The sequence below is a fragment of the Jaculus jaculus genome, chromosome 4, assembly GCF_020740685.1.
Source record: "Jaculus jaculus isolate mJacJac1 chromosome 4, mJacJac1.mat.Y.cur, whole genome shotgun sequence".
Taxonomy (NCBI): domain Eukaryota; kingdom Metazoa; phylum Chordata; class Mammalia; order Rodentia; family Dipodidae; genus Jaculus; species Jaculus jaculus.
In genome coordinates this window covers 55,988,137-55,997,298 of record NC_059105.1, presented here as the reverse complement: position 1 = coordinate 55,997,298, position 9,162 = coordinate 55,988,137, and the positions used below count along the sequence as shown (strand labels likewise).

Below are 9,162 nucleotides of genomic sequence, written 5' to 3'. Positions count from 1 at the left end.
GGTTTAGTCTAAGGAACTCATACACACTTTTGTAGGAATCTAAACTTGTGTGGTCACTACATAAGTTTGTGTGAAGTTCCTTATAGCCACTTCTGGGTATATACCCAAAGGACTCCAAGTCAACATGTCACATAGATGATTTCATATCCTTGTTCACTGCTGCATTGCTCTCAATAGCTAGAAAATGGAACCAGCTTAGATGTCCATACACAGACAAATGGATAAAGAAAATGTCGTGCATATACACAGTAGAGTATTTTCTAGTGCTAAAGAAAAAATTATGACATTTACATAAAATCAGATTGAACTGGAAATCATTATGTGAAAAAAACAAACTAGACTTAGAGAATTGTATGTTTTATCTCACATAAGGATGTGCGTGCATGTGTGTATTTGTGTGTGCACATATGTGTATGTATTGTTGGTCATGAAACCAAAAGGGGACTTTGAAAGGGAAGGAAGAAATCATAAGGGACATGGAAAAGAGAAGAAAAAGAGTAGTGGAATCATCTGGTATAAAAATAAAAGGAGGGACAATTTAAGAGAAGTAAAGGGACAAATAAGAAAGGGCAGGGAGGGCTGGAGAGATGGCTTAGCAGTTAAGCGCTTGCCTGTGAAGCCTAAGGACCCTGGTTTGAGACTTTATTCCCCAGGACCCACGTTAGCCAGATGCACAAGGGGCGCACAGTTCTGGAATTCATTTGCAGTGGCTGGAAGCCTGGTGTGCCCATTCTCTCTCTCTCTCTCTCTGCCTCTTTCTCTCTGTGTAGCTCCCAAATAAAACAAACAAACAAACAAACAAACAAACAAACAAACAAACAAAAAAGGGCAGCGAGAATAGGGGAGGTCAGTGGAGAAGGCTGATAAATATGTACAAAGTACAGAAATACAATAATAAAACCATTCCTTTATATGCAATTTTTACTATTATGTATTTATTTTTAAATATATATTTTAGTTTTTATTATTAGATATGGACACATTTTGTATGTACATATCACATGTTGGTACCATCTTTTCCCTCCTCCCTGCCCCTTTTCTGAAGAGGCCTTCCTCATTGGTGATTCAGGTCAACCCCATGGGTGTTGTGGATAATGCATTATGGGGGAGCAGTCAATTATGGGGGAGAGGCAATGTCTCTGTGAAAAATGTCCCAACTTGTGGCTCTAATGATCTTTCTGTCCCCTCTTCCACAAGATTCCCTGAGCCTTGCTGAGAGCATTTTAAATGTACTTCAGTGATGGGCACTTAGGAGCACCTAGATGTCTGGTTTGGTAGGTGTTGAGTGTCCTCAATATCTTTTTCCAACTGAGAGTGCAGCATTCTTGCTCATTTCCCCAGCTCCTCTGTGGTTTCAGTCTGGGTCAGGGTGGAGTGTGCTGGGTTGTTTATCTCCTCAAGTCCTGTTACCATCTGAAAAACAGAAGCAGATTCTTCAATGGAGAGTGAAGTCAGCACCAGTTAAATAGGATAACCATTATTAATTTAGAGAGAATTATAAGGGTTTAGACACTTTTATAGGATAAAGTTAGTGGGAGCTGACAATGGAAAGCAGAATCCTTATCTGGATATAATTCTGTCTTGGCTCCCAGTTCCAGATATGGTTTCCTTTCCATGAAGTGGATCTGTTAGCCAATCCAAGATCAGTTGGTTACCCACCATGGCTGTGTGCCACTATTGCACTTGTATGAGCACCACATCAGATTGTTTGCTTCTAAGTCACTTAGACTTTGAGTTGCTTGGACAGATGTTGGCCACTTTCCCCTGGTAGCTCATATAGTGCTTTCCAGCACTAGATGGACTAATTATCTGAGGACTGGGTCTCCTCTGGATTCCAATCAGGTCTCTCCATGGTCCATGCCAACAGTGATTGGTGTCTTCAGCAGTAGGGTCTTACCATTGACCTCTGGTGGGTAATCAAGTGTTCTGACAGAAGTCTGTCTTGTTTGTTTTGGGAGATCTTGTAGGTCTCTCTGATCAACAGCTCATTGTGGATGTAGACCACATCCTGGTACAGGGAATTATAGGTCAGTGCCAAGGGAGAAGAAAAAAGCAAAATCCAGAGAAGAAAGAGAAACAAAAATTTGAGGTTAGGTTTCATCTCACTCTCATCAGGTCCCTTCAATTCAGGTGCTCCCTGTAAGGTTTGCTTGGGGGTTCCACCTTTTAGTCTACAAGTCACTTTATAATGCTAAAGTACCATCATTAAAAACTCTTGAGGGCTGGAGGGATGGCTTAGCGGTTAAGGCATTTACCTTCAAAACCAAAGGACCCAGGTTCGATTCCCCAGGACCCATGTTAGCCAGATGCACAAGGGGGCCCATGCATTTGGAGTTCATTTGCAGTTCTTAGAGGCCCTGTCACTTCTCTCTCTCCTTCTTTCTCTGTCAAATAAGTAACTAAGTAAATAAATAAACAAGCATTTTTTTTAAAAAGTCTTGAGAAGCTGGGCATGGTAGTACATGCTTTTAACTCTAGCACTTGGGATTCAGAGGTAAAAGGACTGCTGTGAGTTTGAGGCCACCCTGAGACTACATAGTGAATTCCAGGTCAGCCTGGACAGAGCAAGGCTTAGGACCTATTGCAGAAGCGGTGGCAGAAAGAATGTAAGAACCAAAGGAAGGGTAGGACTCCTTACAACTTGCTCCTCCAGACACAAAATGTCCTAGATATCCACGACATCACAGTGCCTGACACTACCTACACAAGACCATCATAATAGGAGGGAAAGATCATGACATCAAAATAAAAGAGAGGGACTTCCAGTTAAGATGGCAGTGTAGGAACCATGCCAAAGCAATCTAGGGGAGAAAAAGACCCCCTTCAAAAAAAAAAAAAAAAAAACCCAAAACCAAACAAACAAAAAAATCCCCAGCAAAATATACTAAAAAGTGAAGTGTATGAAAAATTATCAACTGCAGCAGAGAAGTAGGAGAGATTCAGCGTGTCTAGAGTCCACAGATGCAGCTCCAGGAGTGGTGCCACAAGGTCCACATGGCCACAGCCTCAAGGCTTGGCCTGAGCCACAGGAAGAGCGAGGTGAGGGGATTTTCTACCACACCGGCCTCCTCACAAACTCAAGGAACATGAAGCGATGACGGCAGGGACTAATGGTGTGGCTCCTGATGAAGAGGATCACAAGGAACCACAGGAGAATATCAGTGATCATCCACGGCCTCCCCTCCTCCACCACCATCACAAACGCCAGCAAGCACCAGAGATCTGGAGAAGGGAGCTTACCTACACAATACCCAGAACCGGTGATCAGAGCAGCTATCCACTGACCCCGCCAGCCTACCCGAGCCAAGAGCACAGCAAAGAGGGACCCAATCAGGAGTGTAGCATAATTGGACCAAAGCCATCCCAAAAGGTAACTGGAGATATACCAGGTCAGTACCCACCAAATAAGCCTGGGCTTGAATTGGAAGTGCTAGTTACCTTCCATGTCAGGGTAAATTATATGCTATCTCTGATGGATGGTTAAATTTGCCATTCTTGGGCTGGAGAGATGGCTTAGCTGTTAAGTGCTTGCCTGTGAAGCCTAAGGACCCCAGTTCGAGGCTCGGTTCCCCAGGTCCCACGTTAGCCAGATGCACAAGGGGGCCCATGCATCTGGAGTTCGTTTGCAGAGGCTGGAAGCCCTGGCACGCCCATTCTCTCTCTCCCTCTTATCTGTCTTTCTCTCTGTGTCTGTCACTCTCAAATAAATAAATAAAATTATAAAAAAAAATTTGCCATTCTTAAATAAGTTATACTTTGGGCTTGTCATTTGTTGCTTCCTGACTTATAGTGCTGTTGTTTCCTCTTCTGTCCTTCATTGGAGAGGGTCTCATGTGGTCACAAGCTGACTTGGAACCCTCTACAGACCAGAAATCTTAGCCTCCCAGTTGGCAGGATTAAAGGCATGGGGCAACACACATTCTTAGGGACTGTGACTTTGTTACCTCACTAAGTATAAAACTTTGCAGATCCATCCATTTTTCTGCAAATTTCATAACTTCATTTTCTTTACCACTGGTCGAACTCCATTGTGTGCCACATCTTCATTGTCCGCTCATCAAAAAGCCAAATGTCACATGTTCTCTCTCATATGTGGGTCCTAGCTACAAATGATTGGACTTCTATGTTAGTAGGAATAAAACTCAGTAGCAGAGGCTAGTAAGCTAGGGAGATATAAAGGGAATAGAAAGGGAGGGAGGGGGGACTTAATAAGATGGTATTGTATATATGTAAGTAGGAGAACAGATTAATGGAGGTGAAAAGGCCTAAGTGAGGTCAGGGGAAGAGATGGAGTAAAGGAAAGGTGGAGGGAGGACTAATCAAAATCTAAGAGGATATACTCATATGGAAACCTATTTTTTTGGACAATGGAACATACAGGAACTGTAGATTATTGCTAGAAAATTTTCAATGTCATGGATGGGATACCTTCCAGTGAGTTGTTGGCCAAGGAGGTCCCTGTTACCCCCAAAACATTACAGGCCATTACTGAGGCTCTTTGTTTTCCACCAGGAATGGATGGTAAGACACTATTGCTGAAGACTCCACATAGTTGGGCTACAAGGTCACTGAAAAATCCTGCTGGAGCTGAGCTGAAAACCTCCTCCATGTAGACCAGCTGACAGAAAGCTGGAAAAAGCTATGCTGTATGCATTTCAATGGGAGAGAGAGAAATCACCAGTGGAGATACTCAACAGTGGACACTGCAAGCCTTAAATTTGGCCAGCCAGGCCAAATGAGCCAACAGGTGCAATAGTGGCATGATTGTTATGTGGGAAACCAGCTGCTTTCTAACTGGACTGGAGGCCTGCTCCATGTGAGGGAATACATCCCTGATACTGAAAATGTAGAACAGGGGTAGTCATGAGCCATAGGGGTGTAATGTCTTGGTGTCTGGCTAAATGTATATACTATGCTCACCAAACTGCCCAGTAAGCACTTCTCTTAATGTTCATATGTTAATGCTGCTCTCACTTTTGGTTAGAGAAGCTTCTCTTTTTAGATGGCAATGACCTTGGGCGACTCAGAATGCAACATGGTGTGAGAAGATGTGACAGAGGAGTGCTCAGTAGTGAAATATCTCTATCACACCTTCCAAGGCTCAGGGTTCATTGTGGAAGAGGTGGCAGAAAGAATGTAAGAGCCAAAAGGAGGGTAGGGCTCCTTACAACATGCTCTTCCAGACACAAAATGGCCTGGATATCCATGACCTCACGGTGCCTGACACTACCTACATAAGACTATCATAATATGAGGAAAAGATCATGACATCAAAATAAAAGAGAGACTGATTGGGAGGTCTATATGATGGAGAGTGGAGTTTCAAAGGGGAAAGCGGGGGAAGGAAGGGAGGGAATTACTATGGGATATTGTTAACAATTATCGAAGTTGTCAATTAAAAGAAGACAACAAAACAGAACTCTTGAGAAGAGAAGAGAGGCTGGAGAGATGGCTCAGTGGCTGAGAGCACTTCCCATGCAAGCATGAGGATCTGAGGGGGTCTGAGACTTCTCAAGTTTGATTCTGCACCACCCAATTTCAATTCCCCAGAACCAATGTAAGCAGCTGGGTGTGGCCATTCACCTCTGTAACCCTGGAGGTTGTGAGAAAAAAAAAAAAAGTCAGCGAGAGACTGTCTCAAGGAAATACACTTGAGAGCAATGGAGTGAATGTTCTGTGATCTCTGCATGAATGGGGTGACCCACCTGCACACAGATGTGCATGCACTGCACACACCACATATAGCACTACACTACGTATACCACATATATGCACACCTATACATAATCTCTGAGGAGATATGTAAGAAATATTATGAGATAATTTTTATGAACATGAGACCATATTTCTAAGTATAATGTTGGCAAAAATAAATTTAGCATTGTGTACATAAGTCATAGGCAGTTATTTATTTATTATAGAAATAAAGGCTTAGGTTAACTGACAATCTTCAACTGGTTTATCACATTAACTGAATTGTTAAACCCAATAACTAGGTTTTGATCAACTGAAATCTCAAACACAGACTTTCTCTGGGAAGATCAAATACACCTTATTTGTGTCTTGATTGAGAAGAACATCATTCTAGTTTGAAAAAAATAAACTTTTACAAAAGTGATACTTATTATTTCACATACATGCAAAAATCCTAGATTAATAAAGCTTATCTTTATGTATAGCCTAGCCTATGATTGTTTTTCTTACAAAGTGGTATGAAGTGAGCATCTGTTTTGAGCCCTTTTAATTTTCTTATGTTTTATTTCTCTTATTAATCTGGGATTGATTTTATATATATAATTTCATAAATAGTTGATGAAAAGATGTCATATATAAATGTATATTGTTTTGTACCTGTGGTGCACCATGAATATATGATAACTTACATCTATTACAGCATTTTCAATGGCTGTATATTTTCTTTTTAATTGCTTCATGTTAATATCATTTGTCCTAGAAAGGATATTTTCATACAAACTGCCTAATGAAGCTCTGATTAATGAGTCTTAAAATTATGAAAACTTTCAAATGTGGAAAAGTAGTTCATCAGAGTTTTACCATATTTTCTACAGCTTTTCTCCCCTATTATTATTATTATTATTATCATTATTATTATTATTATTTTTGGCTGATGTTGTATAAGGCAAATTATACACAACATAAATTCATCCCTGTAAGCTTCAGTATGAACTGGTAAAAAAATAATTTTTTTTCTCAATGATCTTTTTTTTTTTAAATATGTGTATGATGTGTGCAGTGTATGTGTGTGTGCTGATGGAGGTCAGAAAGCAGCTTCAGGGTATTTGTCCTCTCCTTTCACCTTATTTCTGAGTCAGAGTCTCAAAAAAAAACAAACCAAACCAACCAACCAAACAAACTAAGATGCTATGTCTGCATCAGTCTAACTGCCTCATGAGCTTTTGGATGTTTTGGCTACTGCTCCCATTGACATAGGCACATTGCGATCACAGGTGCCTGCTCCACTTTGTATCTGACTTTATGTGAGTGTTGGGCAATTAAACGATGGTCAGTAGGCTCTAAGTAAGTGTCTCTAAATGCTGAGCTGTCTTACCAGTCACAGTGATTATATTCTTAATGGATATTAAAAATACTTGATACCATCTAGCATACATTAAAAATTTTTTTTATTTTATTTATTTATTTATTTGAGAGTGACAGACAGAGAGAAAGAGGCAGATAGAGATATATGTAGAGAGAATGGGCACACCAGGGCCTCCAGCCACTGCAAATGAACTCCAGGTGCGTGTGCCTTGTGCATCTGGCTAATGTGGGTCCTGGGGAATTGAGCCTCGAATCAGGGTCCTTAGGCTTCACAGGCAAGTGCTTAAATGCTAAGTCATCTTTCGAGCCCTAGCATACATTTTATGATTTAATTTTTAACTCTCTTTTCTGATAATTTGGTAAAGAGTCTCACAGGTCTACAGATTTGGTGGCTATATTTCTTGTATCTCTTTTTGTATAACTCTGTCTCCTCATTAGATTTTTTTTTTTTTTTGAAGGCTATGGAGTTGTTTTATGTCATAGAATGCCTGTGTTTTGCATTGGTCTTTTTGTTTTGTTGTGATGTTATCACTCCTCTTCCACCTACTTATAATTCAAAGTTCTAGGAGCTTGATTAGTCTAGGTTCCAGTTTTGGGGTCAGGGTGTTTTAAATGTGGTGTTGAGGGTTCTGTGTTCCATCACAGTGGAGGTGCAATGTCAGGTATCTTTTGTTGCACACTGAGATTGATCAGCAGATTTTGGTAGTGACAGTATTAATGATGTCCCCTACTGAAAAGTTTAAGATCAGAGCCCAAGATGGCCTACTTCGAGGATTGGGTGTCGGATGAGGAGAAGGTTCGCATAGCTGCTAAATTCATCACCCATGCACCCCCAGGAGAATTTAATGAAGTGTTCAATGATGTCCGGCTACTACTTAATAATGACAATCTTCTCGGGGAAGGGGCAGCACATGCATTTGCCCAGTACAACATGGATCAGTTCACACCTGTGAAGACAGAAGGATATGACGATCAGGTCTTAATTACAGAGCATGGTGACCTGGGTAATAGTAGACTTTTAGATCCAAGAAACAAAATTTCCTTTAAGTTTGATCACTTACGGAAAGAAGCAAGTGACCCCCAGTCAGAAGATGTAGACGGGGGATTGAAGTCCTGGAGAGAATCCTGTGACAGTGCTTTAAAAGCATATGTGAAAGATCATTACTCCAACGGCTTCTGTACTGTTTATGCTAAAACTATGGGCAGCAGACCATTATTACATGCATTGAATGCCACCAATTTCAGCCCAAGAACTTCTGGAATGGCCGTTGGCGATCAGAGTGGAAGTTCACTATCACACCGCCTACAGCCCAGGTGGTTGGAGTGCTCAAGATTCAGGTTCATTATTATGAAGATGGCAATGTTCAGTTGGTTAGTCATAAATATGTGCAAGACTCACTAACTGTTTCTAATGAAGTCCAAACTTCCAAGGAGTTTATTAAAATCATAGAGAGTGCAGAAAATGAGTACCAGACAGCTATTAGTGAAAACTATCAAACGATGTCAGACACCACATTCAAGGCATTGAGCCGGCAGCTTCCAGTTACCCGCACCAAAATCGACTGGAATAAGATACTCAGCTACCAGATTGGGAAAGAAATGCAGAATGCTTAGAGGCTGACTGTAGGAGTTCTCAGTATGTGAAAAGGATTCCACATAGTATGGTCATATGATAAACAAGTGATTTATAAACAAGAGTGATATTTTGCTAGTTAACAAAGTTAACAGATTTTCTAGCCTCACGGGATACTGTTGAACCTATAGCATTGTCTTGATTTTTTTTTCTTTTTTTGTGGTCTCTGCCTTGTAATTTTCTGTTATTGCTATATCTACTTGTAAATCTTTTTGTTGTTAATTCTGCTACATTTAATGTTGAGAGATCTATCCTGTTAGGACATTTTCCTAGTCATGAAGTCCTGTTATTGATTTATACAGATAATCTGTGCAGTATTTTTTTTTAACCCCTATGCTTCAAAGTACTTCCGGTACTTCAGTGGTTTTTTTTTCACTGATCCACCGACTGCTAAAGAAGCTATGCTACAAAGCGTAGCTGAGGAAGACACGGTCATCCTTCGTCCTCTGACTGCTTTGATCAATTATGCT

General features: G+C 40.8%; 1 pseudogene; it reads left to right on the top strand.

Annotated features, from left to right (window-relative positions):
- The first annotated feature begins 7,816 nt into the window (after nt 1–7,816).
- On the top strand, nt 7,817–8,688 carry LOC101602511 (annotated as a pseudogene).
- The last annotated feature ends 474 nt before the right edge of the window (nt 8,689–9,162 follow it).